Source organism: Vanessa atalanta, chromosome 11, assembly GCF_905147765.1.
Source record: "Vanessa atalanta chromosome 11, ilVanAtal1.2, whole genome shotgun sequence".
Lineage (NCBI taxonomy): Eukaryota > Metazoa > Arthropoda > Insecta > Lepidoptera > Nymphalidae > Vanessa > Vanessa atalanta.
In genome coordinates, this window is record NC_061881.1 from 4,172,871 (window position 1) to 4,192,391 (window position 19,521).

Here is a 19,521-nt window from a genome sequence, read left to right on the forward strand (position 1 = left end):
AACCGTATAAATCCAATTAGTTTAAGATCTCATTAAATCAATTCATTTCTCGGACAGTAATATATAGACGCACTTGTGTCTTTGTTTTCAATGGCTGCTATCCAAACTATTTGTTATTTCTGATTCCGTTTCTTACCAAAAAGTCTGTTAAGAACGGAAAGGCGTTTGGAACTGTGTTTACCTTAAAGTAAATTACGACGGCGTAATAGGATGGACACGAATAATGTCTGTTTAACACACACGTCCTTGATATACTTCAGGAATTTATTTTCGTAAGCTTCGATGTGTTGTTATTATTCTTTTAATAACTCGACTACTCCCTTTGTAAATTTTATTCCGATCACTTGTATGACTCTTTCGTAACATTAAGTTTCTTGTATTTTTTGTAGTTTATTAAAAAGCTATTACGTATGTGTCAAACACTTTTATTACATTAAGACATTTATTTTAAATTTTCTAAGTGACTTATGAACAGCAATATCAAACGTATATAGTATAAAGATATATGTATGAACATAAGACTTAGAAGCCGAAAGCGGTGAAAGCAAAAGTACCTGACCTCACTAATTACCAAGTGTTATAAATGTTAATCCATCCAGAAATATATTTTCAGTTGCCGGCAGATCCGATACAAAAGGCCGTTGGTCGTTGGAGAAGCAATAAATTAGTGGAAAGCTGCGAGCCAGGATTTCCCTTGGGTTTATTCTCACTCAAGAGCGCTACACCTAATCCAGAAAGCCTTATTATGCTACCCTTAATACAGTGCTCAAGACTACTTGAAAATTTTCTCGAGAGTAAACGGTTTAGTTTGGGACTTTTTCTTTGGTCATTCGTGGAGAGTTTTGTAAATTTTGCTTCGTTTGAAATTCTAAGGACGTCGTACTGTTCAAAATGTAAAAAGTTTTACTTTAAAATCATCACGTTTTCGCGAAACATGTAACGTTTATTCCACAAAGAAACAAAAATAAATAAACCGTTACGATGTATTATAACATGACTTATAAAGAAGGAAGGTCTCTATAGGACGAGTACGTCTGTATTCTTCATAATATGCAAATTGCATGAATTATTCCCGTGTCTGTGTTTCATGCACTTGTCATTGTTAATAAATATTAATAGATATTGACAGTGGTGAAGTTGGTAATATATTGTCAAGTGAATGCGCTATCTACATACGTCGACATTTGTCCGTTATTACCAGTTCCTCGAACTACTCGGCTACCAATTTCTCCAATTTAAATTGTCTATGAGCGCCGCTCGACTGAAGTCAGCCGGCGCATTCCGCGATTATCGAAGGCGCGGACGCAGCGGCTGTTCGCCGCGAGAGAAGGATAGCTATATTGACAAAAATCACGCGGGACAAGGACGCACTCTCACGCAATGCGCGTCCGTTTTTTAATAATTGAGCCAGGAATGACGATAGGCACCCAGTAATTTTAAACATTTTATCGAGCTGGCAACCCTAGCACGAACAGTGGTCGTTTAATTTGTTTTCTGGTGACTCATATTTAAATCCAAATTTCGAACAACTCTTGGACTAATTATTTAAATCGATTTTATTAAGTTACACTCTTAAGTTCTCGTACTTGTAAGCATTGCGAGAGTTTAATGAAATCGGTTGTTGCGTCTGGAGCAGGCATCAATAAAGATAAGACGAGTCATTTCGGCTGATGCTTGTGCAGTTAATTCTGTGTTCAATTAGCACGCGCAAGAAACGTCGCTCCTAATTTGAGCAGAAGCTATAATTACGCCCCGTGCAGTGATTGGCCAGTCGCTTGCGCTTCCTTTATTTGCCGGCGCGTCTTGTTTGTTTCCTAATCTATGCACTGGCTAGTCTATCTTTAAAGTGAGGCCCGCGAGAGTGTGGCGACATCTTTTATCGCGGGTCGCGCTTCTGTTTTTGTTTGTTTGTTTTGAAACTGCGGAGCAATATTGCGCTCATAAATTATTACACAGAGAGATTTGTTTCCATAGTTCTGCGGCTGCAATACATCAGCGTTCGCCGGATGTTAGTTTATGTTGACGCTCGCTTTGTGTTTGGCGATTTCGTGCTTGTCAAACTGGACAGACGTGACAATTTCAGCTTTTATATCTTATCGATTCAAAACTGTGATAGCAAATAAAATAAATTTAGTCCAACAATTATGAGATTTCCGACGTCGACACGTTCCTAGTATACGATAAAACTACAATACATTATCTTGAAATGGCACAAATATTCACGAGTAGATACGTATATACCTACCTATATACCCCCATAAGGCCAAAGTTCCATATTAATTTGTAAGATAATTTGACATCAAACTATACAAGTCAATATTAATTAGTGATGTGAACACTTTGCATATAGTATCGAATGTTTAAGAGACAATTTCATATTCAATATTGTGTACACAAAATAAACGTATCAATAACTAATAGAACAGTTATTACATGAAAGCTAGGAACTAAAATATCACAGATTGAATGTTATTGATAACTCTTTTGTTCCCATAAGATCTCACCATCTTTTACCGCTTGGCAAAAACCTCCAGTTGATCCTAAACGGTTTCACTCAAATAACTTCATAGAGCTGTTAAAACAACCCGACAAAAATAAATAATAAAAATATTTGACATTTAACATATGTCTCGAACGCCCGTATTTATTACACACTTTGTTGTCACTTCTTGTTCATTAGTTCACATATTGTTAGGCCAATAAATTAAATGATCCAGGAAGAATATAATAGGAAAAGATTTATGGCATGCACCGAGAAGTTTTATCCGGTCGTTTTTTAGGTATGTTGCAGTGAAAATATTTATTATAAATACAAAACATATATAAAATTAACGCCTAAATAAAAGTTTTAATTTGTTTGCAGGTTTTGGCAGCTCTTAGTTTATCTCGAGGTCGGCCCGACTGCGTAATGTTTTACGGTATGGGGCGAGACAATAATGGCTTGCTCATAACATTACTCGTCCTCGGCCTCGTACCATGCGACGGTTCAGACGGCAAGGATTTGGACAAATCTACTTAGTTTCGAAGTAACTATTTCGTGAATAAATTGATGAGGTTATCATGGTATAGGATATTAAGAATAAGTACGTTTAGTTCGAAAGAAAGAGCATTGATGATGAACATTTTAAGAACTATTAAAAAGGGTAGCAAGGTATTAAATCACCTGCGTCTCTTCTCGTTACCATTTAATTTACCGTATTAAGCTTTAAATCCACATGTACTATACTTAAAATTTAACTCAGAGGCTCGTTAATTCCAATCATGCGCTGTTTATTCAAAAATTTGTATGTTCAAGCCTACAAACAATTTGAGATTGCGGCGATAAAAATAATGCCTATCATTCATTCAGTAGACCGTCTCAAATTTACATAGAATGAGATGCGCCTGCGCCTAATTAGACAGCGCATTCGAAACATAAGTCATCGTTGACTTTATGTCAGTCTTCATGTGAGTCTCAACGAAGACAGACGTCACACTTGTGTATGTTCATGTTATTTTCGTCTTTGCATGAATCTTACGCAGGGATTGACACTATTTTAACAAAGATTTATAACGGGGAACTGTAAACTCTTGAATGAAGTATATCCGTAATAAAATACGGGCTAGATATATTAAAATGTCAAAGTCGTGCATTCAACAATGGACTATTTTCTTGGCATCAAATGTCACAGTACAGCTTAAGTGTAAATCCAAAGTTAATATAATATTTGATTTAAGAAACTATTTGTATTATTATAGTTAATTGAGTTGATTTATTATTATTTTATTATATAATTACGCTAGAAATAGATTAATATATTATTGAGGTAGGTTCATACACGATACAAATGCAAATACCAGAATAATAGTAGACGCAAAAACTTCGACGCCTATTAATAAAAAAATATTGGACGTAATACGAAAAAAATATATTAAAAGCTGCATGTGAAGAACCAACAACTTATCAAAATGTCAAAGCAATTTACATTCCAATTAGGCAAAACAGTCTAACGTTGTAATCAGACCTAGAATCGCCTACTTGAAACTATCCATAAATATTGAAGCTACGAATCAACCGTTCTCAAAAACTATACACATTTATATAGAGACTACTTCCTGTGACTTTACCCGCGTTTAGGGGGGGGGGGTCCTAGGAGTTTGTCCTTTTTCGAACGTATATTTAACGATGATAAAGACAAACAAACAAATAACCAAACTCACTAACTGCTTTTCAATTTGAGTTAGGGTGGCATTTTTAAATTTGAAAGATTAGATAAACATTCCATATCGATAAAATATATTAACGTTATAAAAAACCGTGAAATATTCTTTGATAGTGTAATAGGGCGTACAAAAATTTTTTTGCTCAATAATACTTAAATATTTTATAAGAATCTTTTATAATACAGGAAGTTGATGCTGGGCTAAAGCCTCTGCTCTCAAGGATCAAGATTTGACTTGAAATATGTAACTTTTGTTCATAAAAAACTACTATTAATCTATGAAATAATTCTTAACAGTAAATATCTGCATTAAATAATACATTCAATGTGTTTTAAATAACATATACCATGCTTGATGTGGTTTATTTTAATATATAAGTTAATTATAACAATAACAATTTTATTATGACTTAAATTATTTCAATTAATTTAGAAGGAAATCTGCGCCCTAAATGTTTATTATGCGCAATTTAAACCACAAGATTGTTTTGAAGAATCCCGTAAAGGTTAAAGGGAAGAATACGATATATTAACTTAAGTATATTTATTTAATTTCAGAACGAAAAATTACTTTCTTTTAATAAGAGCCCAACGTTTAATTGCAATATAATTGACCTTTGACCTTTATTACTCTACATTTTTATGTAGGTACCTATCTACCTATGTATATAAAATAAGTGCTCAAAAAACTAAAGTAAAAAATACTAAAAGTAAATTTACTTTGAAACAAAACCGAAAGCTACACACTTGATTGATGGTTAAAAGGCAACCGTCACAAATTAAAAAAAAAAATCAATCCAACGACAGGGGCGCAGCGGAATCATCAATTAACTATATTTCTCTGAGGATTTTACAAAATTATGTGAACTCAAAGCCACTAAGTAGACACGATCACACTAGAGAGTTTATGAGCCATTAATAGCCTACATTACATACAAGTACCTATTTATGTGCAGGCAGAGTTGCGTGAACAATTTTAGCAGCGGTATAATTAATTAGTTAATCCTATGTGATATTTAGATTTATGTCCGAGGGCTTACGACCAAAGAAATGCTATCAATGTACATATGCTTTATAACGGAGTTAATATGCTTTATGGATCTGGACTTGTTTTGAGTGTTAATTATTTATTTAATGAAATTAGATAGTGACTTTCCTAATTAACGGAATTATTTAAATTTATCGATGCTAATACCTATATCTATTTAATTATGTTAATTAAAGACGGTGCTTTTGTATCGAGATCGTTGACATTTCATATTAAAAATAGATTCCATATTAAATTCAGATAAATGGATTTTAAATTAATATTATCAATTTTGCTAGGCTATTTTATAAATAATACAAGTACCGAGCCGCCTCCATTTGGCCCGCGGTCCGATAAAAAAATATATTAATTAGTAGTTCGTTAACAGCGCAACATTTATGTCGTACCCCAGAATTGAATACGTCTATATTTACAAAAAGGAATACAATGTGATCAGTTCGATTTAATATTTACGGATGCGAGACAGCCGCAACCCTCATAACAAATTTTCGCTTAATTTATCCACACTCTTATACACTCCGAACCGAAGGTGTCCGCAAAATTTCAAGTTTCTGTGGCTTATAGTTTAAGCTATGCGTGATACTCACACGATCCTTTTCTACATAGAAAAAAAAATGTATAAAAGTACAGCGGGAAAATAATGTCAGTTTTAACTACATTCTTAATATTAATTGAACAATGCAATTAATACAAAATTAAATGAAAATGTACGTGCGTGTGGAGTCGCAAAAGTTGGGTTAAAATGGTCGTTGTTTCCTTCGTATTAATAGCGTTGAAATTGAAAGTAACTTCTGTTTAATTATAGCGTCTATTTAGGTCCGCGACTAATCAGTATGAAGAGCGAGGTCTCAGTACAAGGCACTTAGACAAGTTTAATAATTGTTAGCTGTGATAGCGATACAGATAGGGATCATAGTAATCGACTTAGTTTAATATTCGTTATATTTGAAAATCTGATATTGTTATCAAATTATTAACGTAAGTTCATCCTCGATTAATTTTCGATATATTCCTGTTTTATTCTGTCCGCATCTAGAGAGTTGATTCTTAGTTTTATATATCAAGATCTTAGTTTCATTATAGAATGTCGCACTACAAAAGAATTAAAATATACGAGTCAACTTTATTATCTTTGTGTGCGTGACGCTTGACAATCTCCAAACGTCATACTACTTTATTAGTGTGCGTGTATATTGAATACACGCACACTAATATAACTATAGTTAAAAATGACCAAAAGCTATTGGACATTTTTTTAATTTGATAGTTTCCATCAACACATATAAATTATCAAAGATCAATATCATCCGATTGAGATACACATATTATTTAATCCAAACTTGCAATCCAGATATTTTGATTCTAAAATTATGTATATTTTATATGAAGTGTATCGTTTAATTCGGTAATACTAAAACCGAATCGATGATACCGACATACACAATTACTATCAGCAATAAAACCATTATTGAAAGTGAATTTAATGTGTTCCTTTAAATGATTATAGGCTAAAGTAACTAATAAATTTCATAATATCTTATATCACATATTATTATTTATAATAACTAGTTTACCACTTACTATGTTTATTTTAAATATAGGTATTATGAATCACTCAACGTAGATAGCTATCAAAAATTTGATTTAATCTTTATGTATATACCTAAATCTTCTGAACGCGTATATGACTGAACTGATTAGGAACTGAACTGTTCCTAATCAGTTCTACCAATTTCAAAGATTTTTTTGTGTGTATTGGTACCCTCGGTGGTTTGGATTGGAGCTGTTAGGTGGCAATGCTATCGGGAAGTAAATAAAATAAAATAAGACTTATCTCTTTATCACGCATATTTAATTATACCTACCTAAATTTTTTATTTTGGGGTAAATATATTTGTAAAGATAATTAGGTATATGATTGACGTCGAACGGCGAATAAAATAAAAATATTATTTTCTAATATTAAGTGTTGTAACACCTATATCGATATAATTATAGATAATATAACCATATTTTTTTGTATGTGTTGTGTGTGTTGGTATGACATGGTACAGTGGAAAAACGCGTGGATTTTAAATACGAGTTGTAGAACGATTTAGAATCGAATATTTAAGATATTATATTAATTAATTCGTATTCGTTTTTTATTTTAAACATTCACATGTTAAGTAAAAAATCTATGATCACCTAACACTTTACTACTACTACCTTTAACAAATATTTTTACATATATACCTGATTATGTAAAGATATTTGTAATAACATATTTTGTACAATTCTCATAATATACATAATTGTTTATCAAAATAATAATTCTAATCTATTTTAATAACATAAATCTAATAACAATTAATTAAAGAGATTAATTTAGAGTATATTACATCAAAGACATATCATTTATAAGATAAATAGTGCTATACGACTGCTATGTATAATAGGTAGTGATAGCTTTTTTTTTTATTAAAGTTCTGAACAATAAATGTCTAAGGTGTCCGAGCCGCGGGTTGTGAATTACCTACAACGTGGTTAATTGAAAATAATTTTATACTTTGTAGACTGAATATATAAAACGTACAAATAACCCTAATATTCCTGAATACCTCAGCTCCCGCCTCAACCTGCTTCCTCCTTCAACCCGCTCCAGGCGTTCTTGCATCACTACGATGCTCGATGTGCCTCGGAGTAACAGCAAATTTCGACTTCAGTCGTTCACAGTACGAGCTCCGCTACTATGGAACAAACTTCCTAAATACATACAGGACAGTACTACTATTGATATATTTAAAAAACGATTAAGACAGCATTTCCTGACACAAGTTTACCCTTCATCATAAACTTTGATATTAATATGTGTGTATCTATGTATATTATATATATATATATATATATATATGTGTGTATTGGTGTATATATTTATATATATATATGTGTATGAATGTGTATTTATATAAATATTTTTTTTTTTTATAAGCAATGATGCACTACATTGCCCGCTGATTGACTCTTATCACTCACCTCCATAGGTTGACTGGAAGAGATCTCTTTTAGAGATAAGTCCGCCTTTGCTTATGTTTTCTCTATTTTGTTATTTTCTGTAATGTCTTTTTAAGTGCAATAAAGAATATATATATATATATAATCGTTTAAGGAGTCACATCACTAAAAAAGTCTTTTTTCGCACAGTTGTGTTAGAAGCAGGCGATATTGTGAAGGTTAGTGACAATTTATTAGTCAAAGGAATTTGAGAATATTTTTACAAAGAACTGATGTGAAATAATGTGGAAACATATTTAAGGGTTGACCACACTTACGTCCAAAAAAAAACGAATACATCTGTGCAACAGTTAAACTTCAACGTTTGGTATCGCTTCATACCGACATCAAGAATGATTAAAAAAAATACAAATCCATCTAAATGTTACTATTGTAAAAGTAAACATTTCCTACTGCCTCTCTCAATAATAATTTTAGTAACTTTTATTTTTCAATTCAATTTATACACCTATATTTAATTTTACAAATCTTTTACTTTACTTGGCTGTATATGGGTTCTATATCTTAAAAGATAAGTGTCATTATCGGATAAACTGTTATGATGTTAACATTCATAGTATCCGCTAATGTTAAATACAGAAAAAAAAATCGTATTCTTAACTATTTACGAAATATATGAATATAATTACATCTAACGCTTGTAGATTTTATGTAAAAAAATACAAATGACGTAGGTTTACACTTCTACTGACGTAAATTTAACAAAGGTTAAAGTAGATAATGATGTACATTTTATAGTTCGTATATAAATCTTATTACGTTTTGAAATCTTCTTGAAATTTGAATTCTGATAACTAAATTAATAGGTACGTCTAGATATATTCAGATTTATATTTAAGAAAATGTTTATTACCAAAGTGTTCCTTTTCAAAGTTACGTACAATGAAAATAAAAAACAAGCGACTATCGCTCAAACAGATTTAATTAGCGTTTATAATTAGAAATAACAAAAAATAAGTCAATTACTTTGTAACGGTTAAGCGCAATGTTAAAGCCGTCGGTTTTTTGCAATTTCTATATAAAACATATTCAAATTATAAATGCATTGCTTTACGCTTCAGTGATTTTTTGTTTAAAAACAAGTTAAAACTTTTTCGTATTTTTAACATGCCAAACATTACTTTTGGTTTTGATAGTAATCGCGAACAATGTACATTTTACCGTAAACTTTATTAAATTAAATTCTCTCATAAATATTAATGCGGATAGTACCTACACCGCGTATACGAGAAAAGTATAAAAACAGATCTATACGTGCTAGACCACCTATAATAATAAATTGGATAGACGCGTTTATACATGCCTGGTAAAGTGGTAGATACCTATATCCGCACCTTGCACGCACAAAAAGTGGAAACAATTAAGGTAACATAATATAATAACATAAGAGCCATTTGTCAACCAATACAAATTGCACATTAAACCAATACTGACAAAGATTAAATTCCATTGAAACGAATTATTATCGATATTGTTTATTGACGAACATCACATGGTATTCCACGGCAGGTTTCTTCGCTGCGATGCATTTTCATAGAATTGCCAGCGTTTTTCCGACACCTTTCAATTGCGTGTATCGAATTCTAGAAAGCGGTGTACACTTTTTTTTATTTTAATTGGATATGGTATATCAAATGTGATTTTGATATAACATTTCCACTCATGTCGTTATCGTGAACGGAACCAGCTATGATTCCTAGGTGTGACTGACGTAAGACAGCGTATTAAAAAAATTTACCCAATTATTTACGCCGCCGTAACCGTATTTATTGGTTTCCGTAAACACAATTTTTTATCCTCGCTTTCTTTCTATTACGAAGAATCAAATCAACTTTGCAAAAAATAGGACTTTGTTATGAGAATTATTCTTGACTAACTTGTAGTTTTTATTATGGATTACTTGTTGCGTGTATGTTCAAGGTTCTAGGGGAATCCAATCTTATAATGGCATGCACTTGCTTGTTCTTCATATAGTTATCGAACGAATCATTGATATCTTTAAAAAAACTTTGAGCACAGAAGTAGTTATAATTAGTGAAGTAGTGCATATTATCCCAGTGCAATCATGGATTTCTTTTAATCGACGCTTATAAAATTACATGCTATTATTTTTTTTATTGCGTAATACAATAATGAATATCGATTAAATAAAAATAATTTATGTATTTTTGCTCTAACTGCAACTTAAAATGTGGTCTGAAAAATTCTAAAACTTAGAACAATCATTTTAGAACGGTTTTATTGTTATTTTACACCATTTCTTTCAATACTGGACATGCTTACTAATCTAGACGGGTAAGTAATTCCTTGATAGTTACTCAGTTTTGAAACTGGACAGTCTAAGGTAGGCAAGCTTATATAACGCGTGAATTATAAAATCAAAAGAAACTTCATATCACACACTATACTTAAAAATTTCAGCTACAGAACTGGAAGTTGCCCGCAAATGGAATAAAGTAGGAGCATAAATAAGAAGAGGTTTTGCGGCGAGCGTTGTAACGAGACGAGGCAAGTTCTAGGAATTCTTGGAGTTGGGAATACTTCAAGTTTTGAGAACGAACTTGAAGGTGCGGTTACAGTCGACTTACGAGAATATTCAATTAAAGATACGGCTTATACAAGAAGTCAGTCGCGTGTGGATTTAAAACTTTCATCTAATATTGTTAGCTTGAATTTATGATACTATAAGTAACTATATCCTCAAGAGGATTTTCAACATTGATGTTATTAACATATGTTTATTTATACTGTTTTTAAGTGCCATGAACTGCTATACCCTTAGAACAATAGTTTTATGAACATACCCGTTTGAATTTATACAAACGCCTGCGTTGGGGGCACATATTTAGGAATCTTTTTAGAAAGTTAAAAATAAGATAATCAGCACTGGGCCTTGGCTCGTGGCCCACATTGTCTCAGGGGTTAATAAAAAATTGTCATTGTCATAATTATATTCCAGAATATGACTTGAAATAATCAATATAATTTGCAAATAAACGTAGGCTGAACGGCTTATACCGCTTGATTAAACCGTATCTATTACATGACAATTAGTCGACATTAATTATTAGGTAATTTTTTTGTTCATGCTAAATGATTAAATTGATGTAAGCAAATAATTGTGAATAATTGTTTATATTAAGCTTCGTACCAATTTTATTATGACAATACTATAAAATAAATTATATTAAACAATTATAAAAGTGTACACGTTTTATTTTCACTACGTACTTATATTTAAGTTTTCTTTTATAGTCGGTCATCCAATTTAAACAAAAAATAAATGCAGCAATACAGAAAGAGTTTCAACTGTTAAGTTTAGTTAATCATCGTTATTTGTGATAGCGTTACACGTTATGTTTTAATAGTAATTACAATTTCATAATAATCGTGTCATAATTCGCGTGTTTTAAAACCGAAGCAACAATAAGACAATGCTAGTCGGTACAGGTTCCGCTCCAGTTGTAACTGAACTCAAGAACTATTTAATATGCGAGAATAAAATACGTTAACGCGAGTTATTGGCTCAAGCCAGTGAGTGTGTAGTGAACCTTAATTATTTATTTATTTTAATTGTACCGTGTTCGTTGATTCTTGATTCTGTTTTTTTTTTTTTAATTATGCACACACTTGTCGTAATCTTGTAATAATTGCTAGGTTAAAGCGATATATATTTTTTAATTATTTCATTTAAAATGTCATCATGAATACTTGATGTAAAAATATATATATATTTAAAATATTATGTCTCCTTATATGAATAACTGAATTGTCATATTTTATTTCATGTTTGTTTTTATTTCATTGAAGATAAAAATTCTTGAACCAATATTTTAAACATAAAACATTTAGACACATTTAAAATACAGTTTTAATATTACATGTATGTAAATATATGATTCATGGGTATAATAAATCAAAACGTAATGGAAATAAACTAAAACAAAGACATTGGGATTTTCTAGATGAATCATACCTAACTTTGTAGGACCACATGAGATATAAGATAAAATATTTAAGTTGGTTACTTGTCTAGAATACCATTTCTGATATATAGCTTTGTTTCATAAACCCGATTACGATTTAATATAATAATTCTACAAATGCAGAAGTAGGTTAGATATGACTTAACAAATTTTTGCATAATGTTCTGTGATAATTGCGAATTTCTGTTTCGGATTATGTGAAATATATCCGTTGTTATTAGTTTCAGAAACGTTTATTGAAATTGTTACATTTAAGTCATATTTCTGAAGCTAAGAGATAACAATATTTTAGGTAACATTTATAAGCTTAGCAATTATATATGTATGATATAAATATATATGTACTTAAGATGCGAAACAGATTAGTCCCGTGACACATTGATATTAACATTTCAATTAAAAAAATAAACAACTTTAAATATTTATAAGGAAAGTATTTTTAAAGTAATCATTATAATCATACACTTACTGTAAAATTACGGTAACTATTAGTACGGCTATACGCACTAACCGTATTTTCATTGAGGTACAATTATATGGACATGCGATAAAATTTTCACACGATTTTTAGTTTCCCACAAGCGCACAATAAGGGCGACTAAAAGTGAATTGAGGAATCACTATGGCTCACGTAAGTCGTTTGGAGGTTACTAGGCTTACTTAAGACCGGTTTGTCACATGGCTGCAAGCACGTGCGGCCTCCAGGAACTATATAGCCATAATAAACCATACGTTTATACCGACTGAATCAGTTAGGATTTTAACGGTTCGGTCGCGGTATGCTTTCTTCGAATGTCCGTGGGTCATATGAAAACTCTGCGAGACTTCAACGGAAAATATATTTTAAGAAATTGAGGTATTTATTGAAATATTATAGGTATTACTACTCTATCATCTTAGTCGGTTTAAATAGATATTTAATATGTTCTATTATTATAAATTAAACAATCTACTGATCAGTTGGTAGGTACTTACTTACTAATTCAAAAATACTACATATAACTAAAGAAAAATAAATATTCGCCAGTAACTTAGTGAAAAAAAACTATTGAATCGTCATTTAGTTAGCTATAACCGTTTCTGTGTGTCTTAGAGGAATATACAATGTCTTTAATTAAACGAATCAACTTTTGAGAGTATATTTTGATCAAACTCGGGAACAGAAGTTCAAAGCCGGGAGGCACGCACGGGGTGAGGCAGCCCTCACAAAGTTATCGCATTATTCAAGCGAACGCGACTCTTGAGTAATTTTGAAATATTACAATTTTCGAGCCGCACCACCACACTCCTTCGACGGACCGACAAAGTTTCTTATGTATAAATAATAAGAAAGTACCGAGCCACCCTTCAGGGCTTAACGAAATTAGACAAACAATTTAAACGATTTTTTTTATAAATTTACATTATCTTATATTTTTGAAATATTTAATACGTTTAAAAAAAAACGTTTTAGTTTCTTTACTTATTGTTGAAAATGTAAACATTAACATTTCTAGTCATTGTAAAGACGTTTAAAACAAGTATCATTCATCGAAACAAAGGTCAAAGAAAAGAAAAAAAAATAACATGAATAGAAACATGAAATCGCACAGAAGCAATTGAGAACAGTTAAATAATATATATTCTAATTTAAAACAATAAAAATCTCAAAACATGTGTTCAGAAATTAGATAACAGTAACGAATTATTAAACAAAATACAGCAATGTCTAACAGCGACCGACAAAAAACGGCAAAATGTAAGCTTTTGTGTTATAAAGTTGAACAATGCAAAGATGCAAAATCAACTGAGCCGTTATATTTACAATTTTCTCTCGAAGGTCCGTTAAGTCGTAAAAAAGTAAAGAACGTACAACAATAGAAGTGTCCCGTGGTAAAAGAATGTGTTGCACAAATCGACGCAGGCATTGTCAATTTTAAACAATTCACCTGCTTACAGGTAACGAATTATTATGGTAATCAATTGTACAATGAATTTATGCGTCGATAATATTTTGAAGAATTGTGGCCAAAGTAACATTATAGCACCTTGCGTTTATTTATGGCTCTATTTGTGAGGTTCATTACAAAAGTTCGTTTCCGTGTTCTTTATCTTAAAATACTATCATTCGACAAGAGAATTTACTGCTCTTAGGGATCGTACGAAAAAAAAATGAAGCTTGCAAATTCTTAGTATTATTTCATTTTAAAATAGAGTGATATTTCAAAACAATTAATTCACAATAGATAAAATAAATTAGTTGTAAACGAATGCATATTGATTTTTTTATGAGTAATACCGAAGCAAATACATCGATTTGTCGTATTATCGATATTACAATAATCGAATAATTAACACTTTGTACGCGAAACGAGTTATTGAACAGATGCGGCGAGTTTATGATGGCTAATAGAGTTTATGGCTTTTTTATTGACATTAATGTTCTCTTGACTCCGGCGTTTACGACCGGCTCATTCATTATCGAACTGAGGTCAAAACATCTTTAAATCATAGACAAAAATATGGACAAGATAGATTTGAGCTTACCAAATACATACTTATGTTTATAAACTAAACTATTCAAATTTATTTTAATGCAATCAGTATGACATATAAGCCTCATAAAATGTTTAATTTTTTATTATTGTTATAATCTTGTGTTTTGAAGGGCTAAAGATATTGGAATATAAATATTTATTGAGTACTGTTTTAAAAAGTGGATTGTAATTAGTAATTATTTAAATAAATAAGTTATAATTCGTTTTCATATATTACTTCGTTTTATAATAATAATTTGAAAAATTTCCATTATAGTATAAACGATTCAATGATGTTGTAACATACAAGGCACCAATGAGAATACAAACGACGCGTGCACCCACACCGTACAATTTATAGCCTATAGGATAATTATGCGGATTTAAAGCTGAAGTGCGGTGCTTTACGGTCCGGTTTACGGTTCCTCACGGTTTCTAGCGATAAGCCAATTTGCGTTTTGTTGCCGGACCGGTGGGACGGAATCCCCGTAATATGCTACTTCGATCTAAACAATCGGCTATTTGCTTATTCCGTCCGGCACGGGGACGATCGGTGACGTTTGATGTGAGTGCAATTTGTCTCCCGCGACGTGTTTCAAGTAGATATGATCGTGAGGCGATGCTTGCATTTTTAACCATTGATTTTTTTACGAGTACCGCGGGAGGTAAGACGTTCACCTGTTTGTGCGCATGTTTGACGCTTCGAATCGATTTTTTTGTCGAAATTAAAAATTCGATAGCGATGAGTTGCCGCACGTGAGCTGCATACGGCGCTCGATTTAACAGTACAAAGTTGCTTTATTTATAGACATTCCTGTTTGTCTTTAATTTATTGGCGTCTTACCATGCCTTTACGTATGTGGGTATGTCCGTATCATTTCTTTTAAAAAAATCAGGAAGTTGATTATTGGTAATAGTATTCTAGTTATGTTGAAAAAGATATTCCTTTGTTTCGTTTGAAGAAAATCTTTACAATTAATCATTAAAAAAGGTTATTCTACAATTTGCCGCATCTAAATGGTGTGTTTCCCATTTAAAATGAATATACGATAAACAAACATGAATTTTAATCAAATTCGCTATAGGCAGATGCTCTTGTGGACTTATACGGTAATAACGACTGCCAACCGGCATCATTGGCACTTGGGACCGAACATAAAAAGTAAGAATTGTTGGAATCACTCATTAACTTATTAGGATGATAATTTATTGGTTCCAAGACAATTTCATGATATCTATTATATTTATCTACTGTAGTTATTACTATGTAGAATAGTTAACTATTCTACATTTAACGCAAAACTATGTGGCTTATTAAAAAAGTTTTTATTTTTCTTTTTTTTTTTTCAAATTAACTAATTATATTAAGAAAACTTGAATAAAACATTTAAAGATTTATTACCCGAATAAAGTCTCTATTTTCAATGTAAAACATCAATCATATTTATTCAAAAGAAGTCGCACATTAATCATTTTTTAATAATACGTTTAATAGTAAAAGTTTTATTTTTTATATAAAACTCGCTTAGCGAAATACGTACTTAAGCGGAATAAACCGATGAATGGTATAGATGCACGCAATACTTAACTAAATACCACGTCATTCAAGTGTATTTCGAGTTTTATTTTTCCACATAGTTTTGCATTTTGATTTTATATAAAACCAAGTGCTGTTAACCGCACAATAACCGTTACAAATTATATTTCAACCTTAAAATTGACTTCTTCAACAGTTGAATTTACAAATACTATAGTAAGAAGCGACACTGAATAATAAGCTGAGATTGAGATCTAACAGAGGTGATGTGAAATAAGACGAATATGGCTATACGCATGCGCAGAATTTCAAAGAGAGAATTGCGCTCGCGCAGTCGTCGAAACACCATGAACTAGTTTTTTAACTAGTCTTGAGGAAGTTCGGTCAAGGAATGATGGGCTTGATAAACTGGCCTATTCACGTTTTTGTCTTAAATCCGTTTATAAAAATAATGTGTCTACATTTCAACTTGTTTTACACGATTCATTGCGAGCTGGCACTAAATTAGATTGACACTTTCAAACGTGTTGGCACAATGCTTGTGATAATTTTCTTAACGATGTGTGGGAAGAAGTAACAGTGATGATTAAATTTTTTATCTTTCGAATTATGTAAAATTTTTTTTTCATATTTCTGATGTCCAATTTCCTCCAAGAATATTTCATTTGGAACATATTTCATACATACGTTTTTAAATCAAACTACTCTCATTATAAAAAAAAAAATAATTAAAAATGACACCTAGGTGAGTAGGTACATTGTATGTTCATGACATCATACCTTCATACTACATATATACTAGATATGTGTGTTAACTGTTCCTATTAAAAATTAAAAAAATACCGTATTGACAATTCTATCTCCAAAACAATACAACAATACTTACTTCTAGCTCAAAACTAACTACATAATACCTATTCTAATGTAATTGAGATATAGTTCTATTATAACTTTAAAGTATTAGCTAAAATTAATTATATTTATTTTTTTTAATTTCAGTTTACAAGTAAGAAAGTCATTTTATTTATATATCTATCTCATTCGTCTGTTTTATGATAGAAATAACGGATGAACTCTTGAAAAAATATTACTGGAACTTAACACTGACTAATGAGGTTGGCTTCAAAAGTTCACAAAAATATTGTAGAGATATTTGATAAATTAAATAAATAGTTCTTCTCTAGATTATAAAAACTTATTTATGGTAGGTATTATGTATTAGATATTTAAAAAAAAACGGCACAGTATTTATAAAATTAGTTTTTTTTTCTGCAAGTGTTATACATGATTACATTCAATCTTCAGAAGATAAATGTAATGTATTAATTATTATTTAATAAATAATATAAGAGTCTGAGTTTGAGGTCATATATAATATATAAAGAATTTATTTATTGGATCTTTAATACTTAGTGTAAGTTTAAAGATATAATTAACAAAAACAAGATACACTTAAAAGATGATCATTTTTTTTCTTTCTCAAAGCAAACAATCGAAGCCTTAAACTTCAAAGCATAATTGCATTTAGGTATCTAGTCTTGGAAAGAGTCATTATAGGTAAAAAAAAACGCAAATCGGATAAATTTGGAACGTTCAATTTTATCAGAAAAAGGCTAAAACATATCATGGATCAAAATTTATTCAAAACAAATGATGTCTAAAAAATATTAAATATACTTAGCAAACACTTTGCTGTTCTGATACAACTCATAAAGTACAATAATAATTCAAAAGAAAACAAAGAGCTTGATAAAAACGTGTGATAATAATTTACTTATTATAACTGTAATTATAGAAAGAGAACTAAATATTAGAAATAGCGCCATTAAGTTATTATTGTAAATATTAACAATATTTTTAAACACATTTTGCAAATAAATACCTAATAAGGTACAAACTTGACTAAATAATATACAACCTTTTTTGTATTACTAACGAATTGTTTTTACTAGTTCTACAAACTTACTACAATTTTTGATTACTAATTACTTCATATTACCAAATACCTACAGACATTCCCGACTTTATTACTGACATTGTAATGTTACATAAAATATGTTTTCAAGATTTATGTTATTATAATTACAACGAATATAAGTATGCCCATTGTACTTCATTAATAAAAACTTGGATGTCTATTTCATTTGACATACCTATACACCAATTCCTTATCAATGACATTCCAAAAGCAATTATTTTTTTTATCTAAGTATTTAATGTTTGTAGAAACTCGATAAGGTCTATATCATCTTCCCAATTGGATATATGTATATACTTCTTATCAAACCTTTTTAATAGATTCTTAACCAATACCTTTTACTTATGAAAGTACTTAAGAGTAATGAATTTGTTTTTGAATACAAACGAAACTGAACTGTATGTAACCGATATAAAGTAGTTATTTGGTTTTAACGCATCTACAGTAATTATGTGTATTTTTAATTGCTACTGTAAGATGATAATGTATAGGTAACTTTGAAATCATTCTAAAGTAATTAAATGATAAGGATTGAAATTTTGAAGCAAATGAAATCTACATAACATGGTTGGAAAAGGTGAATATTCTATTTTGTACCTTATGCCAAGGAAATAAGTACCTTGCTTATGCATTCATATAATTTGAGCAATTATCTATTACCCCAAGTTAGTTGGAACTTTTCATGATGAACTCCCATTAGAAGCCCGTATTACATTTCAAAAGAGTTTTTTTTTTTAATTTTACTTATAACCTTATTTGTTTATGAATAATTTAAAATGCAATATTTATGTTTCGGTGTGCTCAAGCGTTATGAAAATTATCAATTAAATCAATATAAGATTGTATTTACAAACTGTAAGCTGTTTCCTAAACATACTGTTATTCGATTACTTTAACAGCGGGCGGTTCTATTTATTACTTTAGAGTAGGTTCATTTTATTGGATTGTTTAACTTCTAAACTTATTTATAAACTGGATTAACGACTTGCAGTAATGATACGATGAGTTCTAAATCTATTACGTTTTTATATTAATTGATGATTTTAATTAAAACCTACAAGTATATTAATTATTAAAATACTCATACAAGTATTATCCAATTTCCTAATATCGTTATGATAGCAAAAGAAAAATCGCTACTTTTAATGCATCGTAAACGCTTCCGCCATTAGTGTAGGGCTATTTATTGCTAACGCATTG

General features: G+C 30.6%; 1 protein-coding gene across 1 annotated transcript in view; it reads right to left on the reverse strand.

The window, feature by feature from the left end:
- Nucleotides 1-19,521, reverse strand: part of LOC125067158 (homeotic protein antennapedia-like) — a 162,931-nt gene that overhangs the window by 142,926 nt on the left and 484 nt on the right. The window lies entirely within an intron of this gene.